This window comes from Protopterus annectens, chromosome 5.part0 (genome assembly GCF_019279795.1).
Source record: "Protopterus annectens isolate FY-2018-M chromosome 5.part0, PAN1.0, whole genome shotgun sequence".
In the NCBI taxonomy this organism is placed as follows: domain Eukaryota; kingdom Metazoa; phylum Chordata; order Ceratodontiformes; family Protopteridae; genus Protopterus; species Protopterus annectens.
Genome location: NC_056735.1, coordinates 1,014,644,753 through 1,014,665,822, shown reverse-complemented (window position 1 = coordinate 1,014,665,822; position 21,070 = coordinate 1,014,644,753).

Here is a 21,070-nt window from a genome sequence, read left to right as displayed (position 1 = left end):
TTTGAGATAGCATGGGCAATGTGAAGCTTATTGTCTGAGGGCCTGCAGGAGTACAGCCAAAGCATTTGTGCTATCTATATACCCTTGCTTCCAGGACAGATGTGAACTGTGCATAGTCAAGGACTCAATTAACCACTGCTGCCCATGACTATATAACCTGCCTTTGCCAGAAGTTGCATTGCTTGTTCCATGACCCTGGGTAGAGGTCAGAGTGCTACCTGAATGTGAATGGTATCTGCTGGATAAGCTCTCATCAAGGCTGCATCCACAACCACGACTATGTCAGGGTGTGGATACTGTCATCTTCCATGGTCATGTTTGCTAACACCTGACAACATAGTGGTTCTTTGATGACATAGATGCTGTCCTTCTCCCAGCATACATTCCATAATAAACACTGCATGATCCAGTATGTCATTCATCTTGTCCAAGGACTTATGCACTTGGTTCATGGCGTCTTGCACATCAGAATGCATGACTTGCAGTAATCTATCTCTTCTTAGGCCCTGGTGGAACTTGTCTGTGCCTCCATGATGGCTTTACACATACACTGGGTGGCGCCATCTTTGGGGTAGGGAAGAAAGCATGCCTCCTCTGAGCACCTCTACTGACTCCATTGTGTGGCATGCCACTATTGGCTAGGGGATATTCCATCAGCTTTATATCTGGGATAATCACACTACCCTGGTCAACTGTGTCCTCCTCAACCTGTACAGTCTCAAATGGTTCCATGTCATTGGTATTCAAAGTCATGCATTGTTTTAGATATACCTTGCACCCCAGACCATGCCTGCTCATCACCAGTATTATTGTTATAGTACACTGATACTCCAACATCAGGAGATAGAAGCTCCACAGTGCCAGGGTCAGCCTCACCTAAGATACAAAAATCAAACAGAAACAAAAGTTGAAATACAAGAGCAAATGATCAGAAATATGCTACTTAAATCTTAATAAAACAATAATACATTCAAGTGCAAGCAAACATTTCACTAAGATATATTTAAAGATGAATACACAAATGAAGAAAAATAAAAATGTATGCCGATATAATATGCAGGTGGTTGTGGAACCGGTCACAGATGTGTCTAGACAAACAAAATGGAAACTGATAGGTGATAAGCATTAGGCAAAAGACAAATACTTAAACACAAGTATTATAACTATAACACAATTTTATATAAAAAATATATACATATTTGGTATATCTCGAGCATCAGCAGTAGACATCCTGTGGCTATCTTCCACATCTGCCCCTACATACATCATGGCACCGGGCAACATCTCTGATCAACCTAGATTCCTTAGAGTTTACAGGAACTCCTCCATCTCAGTCAGTTTGTGGTAGGTCCACTCCCAGTACCTATTTGTACCTATGGAATAACCCTGGCTCTACTGGTTGCAGTTTTAATCATGCCAGTGGAATGAGGTCTGATAGCCATGTAGTCATGGACATTGTCACACACAGTATACACATCATTTACCACCTGCCTGCCATACACCTTCATCTAACATTTTTCACTAAGATGTGTGAGCCATGTAGATAGAGGGCCTAGACTATTACCTCATTCTCAGCATATGAAAATGCAGGTGTACATGTCATGGCCAGGTTAGATGCTATATCCCTCTAATAAAGTAAAAAATGCTATCAGACAAATCAGCATGGGGCTGTGTGCTTACAAGCTGATCTACACTGGGTAGAAAACAAATACTTAAGGCATTATTGTTAAAAATACCTAATAATGATCATATATGAATACAGACATCTAACAAATAACTATAAAATCCCCTTCCTCGCTATTAATGCAATGTCTTAAGGGGGGAAAATGGCTATGTCCCAAACATAGAACAGCATTAGCAATGAAACAACTTATATCATGAAACTTTAACATAAAATGAAGCTTCTCAAGTCAGACATAAGTCAACAATTTTCAGGAAATGTGAGTAGAGCACAATTTGTATGTAATCAATGATTATTGTAATAGCAGCTGTTGAACCTTTGTTACAAAACAAACACTGCAAATTGTGGACAGTATTCATTTCTGTAATAAGCAAGACTGAAAATAACCCATTCTCCTTCCGACTAACAACTGCAATGGCAATAGCACACTTTTCATAGTGGAAGAAAAAAACATTTATTTTGGGCATATACAGCACCCATACCACAGATTAATTACTGAAGTGTCATTTTAACATACAATAAGCTACTCAGGTTAGAAATATGTTAACATCCTCAGAGAAATGTTTCTAGAACCCCATGAAATAAAAGTAGAGGATCATTGCAATAACCAAGGGTTATACCTTCATTACAAGCACTACTGCGAAAAGTGCAGACATCACTCGATTTACTAGAAAAACATCCGAAGAGCATGCTGTAATCAATACTTTTATAAAACTCAACGTACCTTGACAGGAATTGTAAGTTCTCCCAAAATAACATAAATGCAGCAAGGCTAATTAGTGAAACAGTGGTATTTTGGTTTTGATGGATTTAGAATTAAAGTGGTCTTCCCTAGTACGATACAAGTTCCTTAGCCCCTGGTTATACTTATATCATTTAGATGAATCCCTCTGGACATATGGAATATGCACATCAAATGTAAGCTCATTATCATTCCTGGATCATTCGATCTGCTTACAGTGTTGAGTAGAAAAACATGGTGGAAGAACCTACACAATGCTATGCACACACCCTGGCAGTACAAGAGTGAGTATTCAGAACTGTGGCTAGGTAATGCCTTGTAAATTTTACTCGTTAACTGTAGTGCCCGACTAATGAATTCTTTAACATGCCTGCCAATGGTAACTACACTTGCAGAGGGTGTGTCAGAGAGAACAGGCTTACAGGAATTTTTTTTATTACTTTTACTGACTTGGCAGATAACCTTTATACCATCTTTACTGAAATATGGTTAAAAGATGACCATGACTCTGAGTAAACAATGCCCCAGTATATACAACTTATACAAACAGAAAACATCAACATTATCGCAGATTATAATGCAATCATGTTATAAATACATCAAAAGTGAGTAATGCTTACAAAAGTAAGGGAAGAATGCATTCGTTTTGCACTCATTTGTTTGTACTGTTACATGCCTCATTAGCAAAATTTCTGCAATTATCCCATACAGCCTGGCTTTTACCGTGAAAGGACAAATAGCAATTGTGAAAACATGGGTATATTGCTTCCTAAATGTAAAATGCTAGAATTATGAAGCTGAGTATACATGCTCTACTTTTTATACCTCAAAATGTCTATGATGATATGGAAAACACTGTTAATCCTATCAATGTTTTACGGTGCTGACATGGTTTCAAGGTTCAAATCTAGAGATGGTGATGTCTGTGTAAAGGTATGGGGTTCGTAATGTTTACATTGTGGCTTAATTCTTTGAGCTGTACTTGAAATTGTACATTGATGTCAGTCAACAGTGACTATCAGAGTTGCTGTCAGTAGCATAAATGAGACTCACACGGTGTACATCAGTCAGCACTCTGGACAGTATCAAGTGCAGAAAATACACTGGTTATGTAACTTTCTCTGTGGCTCGATATCTTAAAACACTAATTTTTAAGAAAAAACACAAGTAATGCAGGAACTGAAAACAGATTTTCTTGTTTTTGAAGTTAGTATTCACAGTTATATAATTTTTGTGAACTTGAACCTGAAGTGCAATTGCGATTGCATCAACAGAAGTTTGTATAATGGATGATAAACAAGATAACTTTGATCTGTGCCACCTTCAGTCTTCTTAGTATTGATAACAATAATAGCACATTTTTATGTGCATGATATAAGAAACATGCCTAGACCCCAAGTGTGAGGAAGTAAAATCAGCAGCATAATGAACTGGAAAATACTGATACATAATAACACATTTTTAAAATATTTATGAACAATTATTCATTAACAGAGGTGTATATTTTACTTGTATATGTCATGTACAATATAACCTCATGTAAACATCTCTGTCGTCCCTTCCTCAATAAGTCTCATGATGTGAATGCATGATGATGGGTATCAGAAATGCAAGATATCATGTGGCAAACACTACTAAAATACTCAGTGGTACAGGATAATGCAATAGATACTGGGTTCATATCTAAATATTTTGATGGGCCAGTGAAATTTGTGATACTTTTTGTCAACATTTCATTTGCAGAAGGCCACCACTTGGATAAATCGACTCAGATTTGTTTGTGCAACACCTGGTATTGTACATCGTTGACTGTCACAGTGATTAGCAGTGAGTAATAGTTAACTTCTCAAGTAAAAAAATTCAAAATTTTATTTGGCATGTGAAAAGACTTCCCCCCGGATTTACTAAACTGCCATGCAGGACTAGTGTAGTCCTGCACGGAAGCACCCGTTTAGGATCAGGATGGTAGCCCACCTTGCATATTAATAAGGCACACTGCTTGCACACCTAGGCTTACACGGAGCATGTACGTGTGCAGAGGGTATGTCTGAGAGCAGAGCTCTCAGAATAAACACACCCCTTCAATGTAGAACAGCAGAAAGTGGTAAGAAATGAGCAAGACCACTGATAGGTGTCCACATATCCCCACCAACACTTCCCCATGTGTACAACAGCAACAGTACATAAAAAATAAAGAAACCCCTTTATTGTTTTTTAAAAATCCGAGTACAGCTAACCGTAGGTGCATGGGTGTGCCCATCGCTTAGCTACGGTTAAAGCAGTTTAAAAGGCTGAAGAGGATAACAAGGAAGATAAATGAAAATGAAGCAGCACAGCAATGGTGTAGTGTGCAGAGCATTCACCTAATGAGCAGGCATTCCCGGGTCGAGTCCCACTGCAGCAGAGTCTATTTCACATGGCAAAGCACATTATAACCAATATTTTTGTTGCAAAACCCACTACATAACATATATTTATGAACTGGAGTACTGCAGGAAATGCATATGTGAACTGTCAGTGTCATGATGAATAAGGCACTAGTAAGCAGGTTTAAGCACAAATAAGCAGTAGTAAGAATATGTAAGGACTAGTAAGTGTGTTTAAGTGCATTTGCACGGGGGTAAGCACTGCCTACACAGGTGAATCAATGTAGAAGCTAACTGAGTCTAAGAAACTGTAACTGGAAGTTAGCATTGCTTATCGCCACACAGACATGTGCAAACCGACCTACATCTGCTTTAAAGTGCCTTAATTGTTCTGTATCCAATGGCCTGTGTCACATATAATATATATATATTTATATATATATATATATATATATATATATATATATATATATATATATATATATATATTCATGCGACTACATAGACACATGCAGAGATATGTACAGTAAGATTTATATGTAGAAGGTGCACACTATATGGAACAGCCACTATGCCTACAGTTCACACCTGAACAATTGGACACTGTATGGGCCACCCATACAAATTACAATCATTGCCTGCAACATATACCCACAAAGAGGTCATAGGAAAAGCACCACACACACAGGTTTGCAGAAATGGAAAACCTTTATTTGTGTACTATTACAGTCCTATATGCCATGTCATATAGCTGTTCAGACACTGATTTCCATATAAACAGAATAATGCAACTGTGAAACAGTTGTCCTAATACAGTAGTCTGGAAAGGTTCACAACTGTTGCTATCCAGGTTAAAGTCTTCAAATTGTAAAATAGTAAAGACAGACTGGGCCACAGGATATCAAATAATCAACAGTATGTAATGCAGGTGTATAGTTCAGCAGCCTCTAGCTACACTCTGTACAAAATCACTAGGTGGTTAAGACTTCAGTTGACCAAATGGGATGTAACTGTGACATAACAAGGCATAACTGACACCATCACAAGCACACTGACAAACAGAACAGTCTGTATGGCAAGAGGCAGTAGGCCTGCATTAACCCAACTGATGTGAGTAATGGAAATATAGGTGAAATATATGGTACTGTACATCCAGATACCTTAAGTCAGCTCACCCCTTATACCCTCACATTTTATAACAGCCTAAGTCATTTATGGTGCATCCCCCCAGACTCAATACTACAGGGCCATATACCACTGTTACATACACTGGCCTCTGGAGTGCATAAGGGCACACATGTATTGTGTAGGTGAAGCCCACACATATATGGCCCCAGCACCACTATATGTGGGGGGATCCAACAGCAGTGGACTGATGGCAGCAATGGCAGTGTGATATACACACAGCCCACTACAGAACCATCCCTGACAGCATGTCATGTGTGCAAAACTTGGTATGTAGGTGGAGGACAGAGGCTGGAATACAGGCCCATATGTGGAAAAATGTTGCCATACACTAAGCAAGTTTCTGGTGTTACAGGATAGTCTGCAACATACCCTTAGCCAGGAAATTGAGGTTAGAAACATAAATGTATGTAGCCATGTACTGATAGCACTCAACACACACACTGCCAGTGAAATATCTGACACAGGACCTGTGTGGTGAACAGACAAAACATGATAGACACACCTCTGGCCACCAACAGGCTAGACCCACAGTTGAGAGCTATGCAGACAGACTGTATTCCAAGGTAAACTATTATGTACACACCCAACCTGTAACACCAGTACTATACCGAGCATAACACAACTCTACTGACACTCTGTTTGTAGTTCTAGAGCCTCCTAAAAATATGTAGCTGGCCTGAGTTTACCAGTTCCCCTGGAAAAGGTATTGCTATCTGCTGTCTGTAACACTGATGCCCACACAGAGAAAGGATGTCCATCACACAGGAAATGTAAAGGGACCACGCCCACATGATGTAGGGATTTATAGTAGGTGGTTGCCATGACAGTGGTAATTGGAAGTACTACACAGCAAGCTGCATGCAGTTAGCAAGTGTAGGACACTGACTGGTGCAGAGGCCATCACTTGATCAAGTGCATCACCTTCTAAAGCCAGGCTGCAATCTATCCCAAGCAGCTCAATCCATTCACTGGAGAGATAGGGCGAGAGAGAGAGAGAGCAAGCAAGCAAGCTAAAACAAAAGTGGAAAAAAAAAACTAAGAAAAATAACAGCTGAAAACGCAGCCAATCTAGGAAACTGCCATTCATAAATACATAATTCCCACAACAAGTATGTGAAGTATATGTACATGTATTAGAATGTAATACCTGCTCTATCGTAATGTGATAGATGATGTGGAATGAGTTATATGTGCCATCAGGTGTTGTTGAGATGATGTTCAACTGAACAACTGCTTTGGACAATAGTGTTTGTCCCTGTGGGTAGAGGGCCATAGCTGTTAACTGCACAGGTCAGCACTGACAGACAGGCTGTAAGCCATCATAGTGTGTGTTGTGTAATAGGGATTATGTATATGATGTGGCCAATAGCTGGTGGTGGAAGTAATGCCATTATGATGGACATGTGGGAGCCATGGACCACCACTGGCAGGATACTCAGGTGAATCTGTAATGTAGCATGCCGGAATGCCATAGGTGTGTAATAGGGTTACCTGCAAACAGGTCCCACATATACCCCACTAATGTCAGGCCATGTCCATATGTGGCACCTGCCTGTGTTGTAGCAAGGCAGAAAAGTACAACTGTGCAGGAAGGTGTTGTGAGATTGTGGAGCTGATGTCTGAATGTGCCCCACATATAGGTATGCATATGTGTACATATGTCACATATATAATATATAAGGATGAATGCATATCAGCATGTATGTCCAGAAATATATATATATATATATAACCATGTGTAGACATATATATGTGCACATATATATGAATTCACATATATCTGCACATATATATATATATACCTATATGCACATGTCTACATATCTACAAACACACACACAAACAGATATGTATGGAAAGACATGTCCACTATATCACTACCACAGTGATGTGTGCTATGTGTGAGTCAGCAGCACACATAGCAATACACACAGATATCTACAGCTGGCAGTGTGTGCATTATGGATGGGTATGTCACATGTTAGTCCCTTCCTAGCACCATAGTGCCCCTGTCTGTGAAGTATGCAATGGGAATATGGGGAAGTATGACAGATACACACATGGAGGTAGTCAGGATTGGTAGATATAGAGAACAATCTACAGGGGTGTTATGTGACACATGTGGTGGGTAAACACCGTGATTGGTGTGTGTGGCCCGTGATGTGGATGCCCTATGGTCTCCAATATGGGTACAATGGGAACAAGGCTCCCACCAACTGCCACTCACCACAACAGTCCGTGTCCTGAAGGTGCCAGGTCTGGTGGCTGAACAGGAGGAGCACGATGGCCATATGAATGTGTACTGGGTGCCTCAGACTGATGTAGCACATCCCTCATGTGTCTGTGGAGCCTAGTATGGAACAGACCCTAGACCTGAGCTCAGGTGACAGGAACATGTTGGTGTGTGCCCTGAGGGGGAGGGCAACAACCCCTGGATGGTTCCACCTGATGGTATTGCTGTAACAGTGAATGAGGAGGACCCAGGTTTGCACACACATGTGATGTGGCCAGGTATCCTGGTCAGATGGGTGTGGAGAGGTTGATCAGCTGGCCAATGGAACATATACATGTTTTTGTGTCACTGTTATAGTACATTTGTTGGTAGTAATAGTCTACACAATCCTGGTACATGTCCAACAGCATGCATAAATCCCCCCAATAACACAGATTGTCAAATGTGCAGCAATCTCAGAGCAGCCATACCACTGGCATATATGTAACTATAGTGGCCCTGAAAATGGCATGCAAGTGAATAGCCTGTAACAGACCAGCAATGTTAGTGTCCACACAGGGGACATGGCTACAATAACATAGCAGAAGGTGTGGTACAATACACAATATGTCCAAATGGTAGTTGAGCTGTAGCCATACCTAATGAGTTGTGTGTACAGTCTGTTGAAGCTGATATGGTGGGGGGTGACAGAGTTGTGTATTACGAACTGTGGTTACCTTGCCATATGAGTTGCTCAGGCCTGTTTCCATCTTCATGTCTTTCAGGCAAGATGTCACATATCAGGTTACCCATGTATTCAGCGGAGGAAAATGAGGTCATTATCAACCACCTGGTTCAGCACTACCAGGTTCTCTTTGGCAGGACAGTCCATGACCAGCGGGAGCAGACCACCTTGTGGAATGATCTAGTCCACAGGGTCAATGATGTTGGCCTGCATAACCACAGTTATAAGCAGGACTGGCATCATTGCAGCGATCTGCTTCACAATGCCTGTCGGCATGCTGCCGTAGTCCGGAGGGATCACCTCACCATAGGGGGGGCATGCCATCCATCCCCCCAACACATGCTGGGGAGCTCCTGGCCAGTCTTGTGGCACCTGCCTGTCTGGAACACCATCAACCACTGGACCCCTTCATGGAGGTGGGTGTCACCCACACACCAGCTGAGGAGCATGCAGGTAATGACAAAGGGCACATCAGTAGACCACTGTTGTGTAACTCTCCACAGTGGTACAGGTAGATCATGCATATCTGATATGTCATACATATATTGTATTGCTGCATTGTAGTGATAAACAGATGTCCAGATGTGGTAGTATTGTAGGAATTTATGGTTGATGTATGGTCGTATGGTAGTACTGCACCCAGCCTGTAGCAGTGCCACAGATGTGGCCACTGACATTGCATCTCTCACCCACTTATGTAGGTCCCTCCGGGGTAACAACAAGGCAGCAGCCTGTAGCTGGTGAGTATGTCTTATGTAGATGCATGCCGACACACCAGACATATAATGGTGATGGTATATTCCATGCACACATCTAACACACTTACCCTGAATTCATGCTGTATATGTGCATGTATTGTTGCTGTGAAATGCATGGTCTCACAGGGGTGACCATGACGGGATATTGAAAGAGTATGTCAGACACCTGCATGAAACTAACATCCTGTCATTGTGCAATGTGTCCACAGGGGGTAACATACTGTTGGTAGACATGGCCTACAGTAGTGACATGTTTTGAACAACACCCATATACAGTGCAACACCAGTGTATATACCTGTTGGGCAATGCCAACTGCTGCTGAGATACACTATGGCATATGGCATTACAGTAGTCCACATTATCAGCTGGGTCTAGGCTGCAACATGTGGTGTTCAGAATATGGGACACTACAAGCTGACACAAATGTGTAGGGCTTACCTGTCATGCATCTGCATAAAAGCTGGGGGGGGGTCTCAGCATGAAACGCCAGTGCACTGCAGCAGGGATCCTAAGGATGGAAGGAATGGCTCTTTCTGCATGTCGTCAGGTTCAGGACCTGTGGCAGCAGTAACCCTACCCACACTGCAATAATGATGGCATTGTGTAAACACCATGGGATGTGCACATGAGTAGACCTTGCAATCATGCAGAATAGGGGGACATGTGTAGGGTAGGCTGAACATACACTGGCAATTGCAGAAGCCCCACGCTGGTATACCCCTGCCATGAGCAGTGACTGCTGTAGTACACACAACAAGAGGTATAATAAACCATCATGATTAGGGTGTGCACACATATGCCCACATGGTGTGTATGCATTGCGGTCAGCAGCCGCACACCTAACACAATCTGTAGACAGTGCATGTGAAAGTATGGGACATATGCTACATACCAGGCTTGTGTACTGCTAAGATATGCAGTGCTGTGGTCCCATGGCAGATCACGGATGTTTGTGTAAAATCAATAAAGGTGTGTACACCCCCCCATAGCCACAGTATGCTCTGATGGTTGTCAGTGTAAGCATTTCTGCAGTGGTCATACATGGTCTGTTGATATTGACAGCTCTAAATCAGGCATCAGGCATTCAGCAATGACAACAGCCCACATATCACCCCAGGTATGTGTTGCTGAATCACACAGGGGCTGTGAGAGGTACAGCTGACATAACTGAGACAGTACTACACATTCCACAATGGGTTGTACAGCTGTGAGTTGTGGTGCACAGTACATGGCAGCATGCAGAACAGGTACACAGCAATAGTGTGTACATGGGTGCAGTGGTATCCAGGGAAAGGGGCATCACCTAGTTACAGCACATGCACCATACACATGTATACCTTTGCTAGCATGGAGTGAGTATAGCTGAACTGCATGCTGTTCTGTACCATATGTTCTGCATGTTGGCAGATGGGTAATAGGAGGACTGTGTGTACAATCATAGTGCACCCTCACCTGTATGTGTGTGTGTGTGTGTGTGTGTGTGTGTGTGTGTGTGTGTGTGTGTGTGTGTGTGTGTGTGTGTGTGTGTGTGTATGTGCATCCTGGTGGTCAGTTAGTTTGTCTGCAGGGTCACTCTGGTGAAGTGGTGGGAGGTAGATGCATGTATGATGCATGTGTGCATGTGTGTGTATGTATGTGGCCATGTATGCACATGTGTGATTGTGGGGTGTTCATACAGCTATACCCGCCTTTGGGACCCTGCAGTACATGGACATGGAGTGCCACATCGCACACCAGGAATACCTGTCATATATTCACAGGACAGCAAATAGCATTATATGGTCTGTAGCATGGAACAGGCATCCAAAGGGAAGATAGACTCCAGATACACACATAATATTGCAGTCAGCAGAGAGGTCACCTACAACCCACGTATGCCGCTCTACAGATGCATTGGGAAGTAATAGGGAGTGTATCCAAATATTACAGCTAACACATGGGCTGACGGAACAGCATACCTGGCATGTACTGAGCATTACTTACACATGACACACCAGTGTGAGCTATTATGGGTACAACATAGTAGCCCACACATATAGGGGCCATGCACATCATTACAGCCATACAGAGGGTGCATACCGAATGACAGCATTGAGGCCATGTAACTCCACTATACACAGGTCAGGCAGGTTATGTAGCAACAGGCCTTACATTGTGCCTGCTTGTGTGGGCATTTAGAGGACTGTGATGTTAATAACTGGTATCAATGTGTGATTGTTAACAAGTGTGATGCAGGATGGGGTAACACTTGGACATATACATGGGACTATCTGTAAAGCCATGGACAGGTAAGTGTTATGGAGATGTGTGTGTGTGTGTGTGTGTGTGTGTGTGTGTGTGTGTGTGTGTGTGTGTGTGTGTGTGTGTGTATGTGCGTGTGTGTGCGTGTGTGTGTATACTGTTAAGTAATGCAGTACAGCTTTTAAAGTGCAGTTAATGTTTTCCCCCACAGGTGGTGACGTGGGCCAAGGTCCCTCCTGCATCCAATCTGATGTAGGTGTCCATACAGACACCAATGATGATGATGATAATGTTGAGGCACAGGTGGGGTTGTCAGGGGCTGACACTGCGCCAACATTTGGCATCCCCCTTTTGGCCACCCCACCCCCACACACAGTTACAGTGCCTATACACACCCCATCACCAGTGGCCATAGCAGATGGACAGCTGGCATTCAGTGGCAGTGTACAGGAAAGTTTGGTAACTATGCTTACTGTGTCCAGTCACAGCAGGCATAGCTGGATGTCTGGCAGGCTGCTACATAGGCAGATGTCCCAGGGTGCTCATGGTAGGGCCACTGGACATCATGCCCCTAGCATAGGCAACATAGCTGCAACCAGCTGAAGCATGTCTCAGGCTGTAATGGTGGTGCAGGCATGTATTGGGTGTTACACCAGACAGGGCCTTAGGCTGCAGAGGGCTGCTCTTGCATCTGTAAGTGACAACATCCATGAACTGTCGGGTGCCAGCTATGCTTCTATCGAGCAAGCAGATCGATGGCATGATGAGATGATGGCCCTCATCAGCTGTGGTGTGTCTGTGATTCAACATGTGGTGGAGATGCGGTGACACCCGCGTCGACATGGGCCAGCAACAGCTGGCAGTCAACGTGGGCATGGTAGGACACCAAGGGGCTCCTGTAGTGGTAGTAGCAGCCCTGGCAGTGCAGGGGTGTGCTGTCCACACCACACCACAGCAGGTCATGTGCACGTGTTCCTGGCCAGTCCCAGGAGGGACATGGTACCAGCGGACAAATGTCATCAGCAGGTGAGAGTAGCACTTCAATGCCTGTACATGCATGAGCCCGCGGTACCCCTGGCAGGCACAGTCCATGTGGCTGGAGGCAGTGAACTGCACACCCTGCCAGGTATGGTCTGCAACTGTCCATAAACACCTCAAAAATGAAGGGTGCACCATCAACTGCAATAAAATCCACATAGATTGTAAAAACTCCACAATTTATTAACAAATAGGAACACGGACTCCGGAAAGTAAGCACTTTCACATCCTTACAACGCTTCTTCAGACTTCAATAAATACCAAACACTTCACTTCATTAAATATACAATTCAATTAACAGCTGAGCCTAATTAATGAAATTAATAAATCAGCCTAAAAAACTAACGTGAACCATACATATAAAATTGTAATACAAAACCAACTAAAACTACTAAAAATCTATATAAACAAAAGGCAAGAAATATATATATGTGTATAAAAAATATATGTGAGAGATATAAAGGTATATATAAAAAATATATATAAAATGTGTGAAAAATATATTTATTTATAAAAACACATTAATGCTTAAGTGGTTTGGCTGCTAAAAAGGGTTTTAATGTGATCATATCATTCATCCCATATTTGTGTGCTTGCAGCCTAAGTGTTTGAGTATTTTCTGCAAAAAAAGGGGGTTGCTATGGGAACCCCATGTGCAAACTCATATGCCAATTTGGTATTGGCATATTGGGAGAGCACATATGTTTTGAATAATGCACTTTTTTCTGATAAATTGAAATATTACAGTAGATTTGTAGATGACGTGTTTATTGTGTGGGGGGAACAGAGATACAGCTGCATGATTTTGTGCGTTATATTAATAGCACTACTGTTTTTTTTGGCTTTTGAAAGTTCACACTCAGTTAATGCGATTGAGTTTCTTGATGTAAAAGTAATCAAAGGAAGCAATGGTATGGATACTGAAATGTTTAGGAAGTCATGCTGGAGGAACAACTTGCTACACCATAGAAGTATGCATCCCAGACATGTGCATGCCAACATAATGAAAAACCAGGTATTGAGGGCCTCCAGGCTAACAACACAAGAAACGGCGTTTGAGCAACAGAAGGTTAGATTGGCTGACAATTTTGCCTTAAGAGGTTATAACTTAGCTGAGATACATCAAGCCATTGTAGAAGGTGACACACATAGAACAGATAAGGGTACTCCTTTTGTGTTTAGGAATGATGTTGATGCTTTACGCATGGATCCCAAACCCCGGACGAAGAATAGGTTAATTATTCCATTTACCAATAGGAACAGCCATATTAGGCGCATCATAGAGAATAATTGGAAATTGTTAACAATGGACGATAGAATTAGGAACTTAGTTGATGATGAACCCAACATAGCATATAGAAATATGAAGTCCCTTAAAAGAATGTTATGTTATGAAAGGGCCAACAATATTTCTGTTCAGTCACAGAGGAAAGGGACTTTTGCCTGCCGTGACTGCAATCAATGTAAATACATAGCTGATGACAATATGTTTATACATCCATTCACAGGACGTACATTTTCATTCAAAGGGTACGCGGACTGTAGAACTATGGATTTGATTTATGTAGCTCAAAGCCAACTTTGTAGACAATTCTACATTGGTAAGACCAATAGGACATTGCGTGAATGTATAAGGGAGCATATATATGCGATTAACAAAGAAAACACCAACAATGCTCTAGCAAAGCATGTAATAGAATATGGCCTTCAACACAGTTTTAAATTTAGGGTTTTGGAATTGGCTACCAAATCAACCAGGCTAGGCAATATAAGAAATCATACTGAGGAGATTGAGAACAAGTGGATACTTAGGCTGCAAGCACACAAATATGGGTTGAATGATAAGATCACATTAAAACCCTTTTTAGCAGCCAAACCACTTAAGCATTAATGTGTTTTTATAAATAAATATATTTTTCACACATTTTATATATATTTTTTATATATACCTTTATATCTCTCACATATATTTTTTATACACATATATATATTTCTTGGCTTTTGTTTATATAGATTTTTAGTAGTTTTAGTTGGTTTTGTATTACAATTTTATATGAATGGTTCACGTTAGTTTTTTAGGCTGATTTATTAATTTCATTAATTAGGCTCAGCTGTTAATTGAATTGTATATTTAATGAAGTGAAGTGTTTGGTTTTTATTGAAGTCTGAAGAAGCGTTGTAAGGACATGAAAGCGCTTACTTTCCGGAGTCCGTGTTCCTATTTGTTAATAAATTGTGAAGTTTTTACAATCTATGTGGATTTTATTGCAGTCGATGGTGCACCCTTCATTTTTGAACTGTTTGTGCTTTGGTTTGTGACAAGGGTGCTTTACTCGGCAAATAGTATTTCCCATTTGTCCATAAACACCTGTCTAGGGAAGCCACAAGGCAGAACTGTATGCATGCATACCCACACACTATACAGACACATCTATGGCAACCTCATACCTACACACACCATATCACCTTGGCCAGCTCCCCAGAGTACTCCCCTCAACCACACACATGGTGTCAAATGTATGGCCCACCCTCGGCCTCTGGTAGATGAACACCACACCCTGTGCATATGATGATACCTGTGCCCCATCCCTGTCATCCATACCATCAATGCAGGGACAGGCTGATATGGTTCTGATGCACATGATGACTGTATTCCAGTGTACCACAATCCTGCAGTGTAACATGTTGTAGGGTGTAGAGTGTGAGGCATATTTGGCAGGTAGTGTAGCCATCCAGCAAGGATGCCTTCTAGCTGTTAGTAACACTGCTTGGTTGTGGACTCTAAAATGATATGCAATTGTGTTGTAGGTGTACATGTGTCAGCAGGAGAATAGTCTGCAGTCATATTGCACAATGGGGTATGTCACTGTGGTCACACCATGGCAGTGACATATCTGGGGTACAGTTGACCGCATTTCACAGGTTACTATTTTGGGTATTGCTTGTGCCACATGGGCAGTTGGCTTGCTGAGGCATGTATACCCTGCAACCTGATGTAGACCCATCCACATACATGTGCACTGTTACTTGTCAACACTGGCACTAGACCCTCATCTAGCAATGTTGTGATACTGACGTGTGTGGCTTACATTGCACAAACACTGCCTTAGCCACTCTGTATCCAACAGACCTTGTTCTGCCCAGCAACAAAATGAGCAGCCCTTGCAGGTTTTGAACTCAGGACCCTTTACACTGAAATCACAGCACTTTCCCACGACATCATGACCACCGTTGTGACAGCTGTTGTATTACCAATATAGCTGTCATTACACATATTGAGTGGTACTGAACAATTGCTTTTATTTCCTAGACTGTGTAGTCCTTGTCATTAATATGACTGTTGCATCACATATGTTGTTTTATCATAATGTACACATAGCAGGTACATACGGTGGGATACATGTGGGAGGGTATACACAACCGTGACATTTACTCATGACAGGTATATGGTTGTATACATATCATAGGTGTATAAATATCTACATGTACATACGCAGGTTTACATATACATATGTCTGTGTACACATCTCTATAGTGCTACATATATATGGCCATGTGTACATCTCTTCGTATGTACATATGTATACATATCTATACATATATGTATCTATACATATGTGTATATATAGGCATACGTTTAAGTACATATAGTTATGTGTGTGTATAGTTACATATGTATGCACATCCTATTTGTACAGATATGCCTAGTTATGTTGGTATATATATATATATATATATATATATATATATATATATATATATATATAACTATATGTGCATACATATCTATTCCGATATACCTACTACTGTCGATATATCTGTAGATATCCCAATGTATATGTGCATATGTTTCACTATCTGTATATGCATAGACATATATTGCTCTGTATATGTATATACCCGGGTGTGTATATGCATATCTATGTACATATACATACCCATCTATATATGTTGATATGTATATGTATATGTGTAATCATATATATATATATATATAGATATCTGGATGATTATATGTACAGATATTTTACCATATGTCCTGGACATAGAGTGTGGCCCTACCCCAGCCCCTATAGTCCCAACGTCGTAGTGCAAGTGGATGTCAGGTATGTATAGCAGATATATTAGTATACTATTGCTACTGTAACTGGGATTGTCTTCACAGACATGGTGTGTGTGCGAGGTCGCATCTGCTTTCCAAATGTGTGTCACTGGCTACTGACAGACATCCTAAGGACATCATAGTAAAGTAACACTGCTAGCAAGTAATGCCCCTGTGGACTACAGCACAGATATTGGTCAATAAATGTGGACATTCCGAAACACACTCTACGGTCCAGAGGTATACATAGAACACCTTAGTGCAAAACATGTGTACCATGCATGAAAATGTGGATGTTAACAGCCATGTAGATGGGAATAACACATAATGACTGGTATACATATACCACCATAGGTTATGCATTCACACACCCCTGTCTGGCCTGACACAAAATAACCTCTGGTACAAGGGTGCCATGGCCACATATTACCCACTAGATATACTGACATGCATCTGTACAGCATCCCACTGCTCTTTCTGACATACATGACTGTTATGGGAAGCCCGGCAGCAGTACATCCAGCAAGTATCTGCACATGACATCTCACTGGGTAAGTACACTAAGCTGCTAGGCATGTAACAATGCACTGTGCAGGCTACAGGCAGACTGGCTCAACACTGGCCCACATCTCATATGGGGGAATGCACATGTACCTGCATATATAGCAGGCTCTGCAGGCATGTCACAGCACAGGGTAATATACACCTGTGTGAAAGTGCATAACCACAACCAATGTGAACACAGCCACAGCCACATATGGTAAGGTAGCATAAAAGTACAGTATATGGATTATCTGTTCAACACCATCCTCATATGTGCCACTCACAGACTAACCCTACATATACTGGTCTGCTACATGATTTGATCTGCTGGCTATCTGTAGTATGGGACATGTGTGTGTGCGTATGGCCCTACAAACATGTAAGCCAATATGATAACATACAGTGGAGCAGCATGTAACATTAGATAGGATGGGACCTATAACAGTGACATCTACCACAGTCTGTACACAGGCTAAAGAACATATTAACAATACACACACTGTTGACATTCACCATAGGTACGCAGACCTCAGTACTGTACAAACGACCACAGAATGTCCAGGTTATGTCGCCAAATATAACCCCTACTGTATATAACATGTGTAGCATTCTGATATCTCACTGGCTTGCTATCAGATATGATGACACTAATGATGGTGTACAGCACATATGCACCTCTTAATGCATGACATATGTACAAAGGTTGACAGAGTTGTGGCTGGAAGCACATACGCAGGGCAAATATTGACATGTTGCTGTAATAACTTCATACATTTACTGTTGTAAGAGGGTTTGTTGCAACATGTGTCCTATGAGGGATATGAAGTCAGTGACTGTCACGGCTTTCAGTATCTACAGACTACAACCCCCACACTACCTTCTGCAGTTCACAGATACATGCTCTGTGGGTAAAACATGAAACCAAAGGCACAACACACTGCCCAGGCTCCAGATGACCCTGCAGATGTGAGTTCCTCATAAACATAGAACTGACATTGCAGGTATTAAAACATGTAGGACAGCCAGATCCACACACACACTGTTAAACCAGCATTACTCCACATGCAGTATAGCAGCACTTACATTCTGTAGTCAAGTCAGGCACACCCCCCTCCTGTGTGTTGCCCTGTTTCCACAGTGTATGTTGTTAGAGGTAAATCCCCAATCCATCTGAAATGCTGTTTGCCAAACAACAGACCTAGTTCCTGCTCACAGTGAATGAAAAGGGCCAACACCAACATTTTCTTCCTAGATATTGGAGTGTGTTTCCATGCAATTGGCTATGGGAATGTTACCACAGCTGTTCCACATGCAATCAGCTAGGGGAGGGCTGCAATTCATGAAGAAGTCATCAGCTGATCATGTGTATCAATGAAAATACACATGCTGCTGCCTAAGCAAAGCAGGTGTAGGTCTCCACATCCACCAGAGAGGGTGTGAGAGAGGCAGACAGAGGCAAAGACATGTCAGGGTGGGGAGGGAGTATAAAACTTAAGCATGTTTGTGTCACACACCTACCAGCACAGGGTATCAACCCCCTGCTGACTGTGTTTTGCTATCCCATTTCTATGCAGTTATTGGATGCACCACATAGGTTACATGTAGCCATCAGAATATATATGTGATAGTGAGTGACATCTGCAACAGGGATATGGTAGCTATATGGTAGGTGTAGTACATGTGCCTGTCCGCATGTACAGTTGCCAGTGACAACATAGCCACATTCTCACAGGGACACACACAGATTGACACACTTGGCAGGGCCAGGAATACAACGCATCACTAGTGAGATTTCCACAACACAATACTGTGCAGGTATCACATGTGCCGCAGGGGTCATACAGAGGTGATATGGGCAAAGGGTATGGGGAGGTGTCTGACATCAGACAGCATGCCTCAGTATACCAATGGGGGTTGTAGTGAGTGTGGATGTGATCATATGCATCATACAACACATAGGGTTCCAGTACTGACATGCATGGGTACATTTCTGCATGGGTGTGTGGTGCCAACTGTGCCAGATGGCTATACAAGGCTAGGTGATGGGTATACCTTGGCATCAGGCTATGTGGCAATGGTCAGCATTGTGGCTCAGAGCTGTGGTTTCTGCATTTGCCCACAAAGGTGGGTATTGTAGCCCCCATCCAGTTACCGGGGTGACTATTGTGTGTGGCCAATGCTGTGCATCACTTGTCATGTATGTGTTCATTAGTCCATGATATGTAAGGTGTCTGGGATGTGCAGACCTCTCACATGCATGTACAGCTACATGTGGAACCATACCTGGGTTGTCTGGCCCATGTTGTGTACACATATTATCAGCAGATGTGCCAATCTTGGCCACCTGTGGTGGGAACTGGTAATGCACAGCAGGTTTACCCTGCACCTACATTGATAGCATGCTCACAGCATTCCCTGGTGTCAGTGGCATCTCTCCAAACAGGGCATGTTTTCAGGTATGGTATTTCCTTTGTGGGTCACATGTGATGGCACAACAGGTGTTGCAGGTGTCCAGTGGGGAACATGGGGAAGATGCACTGTCTGCATGTATGTGCCTATTGGACAGAAGGACAGGTGCCATTCCCTCTGTAGCCTACTGTAGCCATTCCATAGTTACTATCAGTGGCCGATATGCAGTGTACTAACCACATATTGACTGTTGCCTAGGCATGTGTGTGTGTATAGAACATAGGTTGAGAGTGTGCTCTTGGTAACATGGGGGGTTGCTAACTGTGATTGTCTGGCCTTGATATCACGTATGGGTATGTATTTGCATCCCAGCCTCTCAGCTATTTCTCATCTGTTATCCCTGTTATGGTGGACATTGTGATATATACTAGGGCCACCATATAAGAAATTTGCAAAACCCATTCCACAATGGGTCCAGGTATCATGCACTCACACACAGCTACACGCAGGATGTGAGTTACACACACACCTGTCATGTCTGGGAGTAGAACCCCGACCTAACTAGTTTATTACTCTACAGCACTATGCAGGTAGAGTACACACCACATAGATTACTGGAGTACCTTTTCCCTAAAGGTGTATATCACATTGAATGACATCAGCAGGACTGGCAAAGTAGAACATCCGATTTGTAGTGAGTGTGGCTATGCTAAAATGCATTGTTTCCTACATAGACAGTGACACACACACAGACACACACACACACACACACACACACACACACACACACACACACACACACACATACACACACACACACACACACACACACATAAAACATCCACAACTGACATGTGTGGGTATAGAACCTCTAACAGAGGTCTACAACACACTACAGCATGGAGCTGTTGTAGGACACACCACATGGAAGGCTGCAGAATTCTTTCCTCAAAGGTGTATTTCACAATGGCTGACATTAGCAGGATTGCCAAGTAGGGCATTTGAAATGCACTAAGTGTGACTAGCCTAAAATGCATTGCTCTC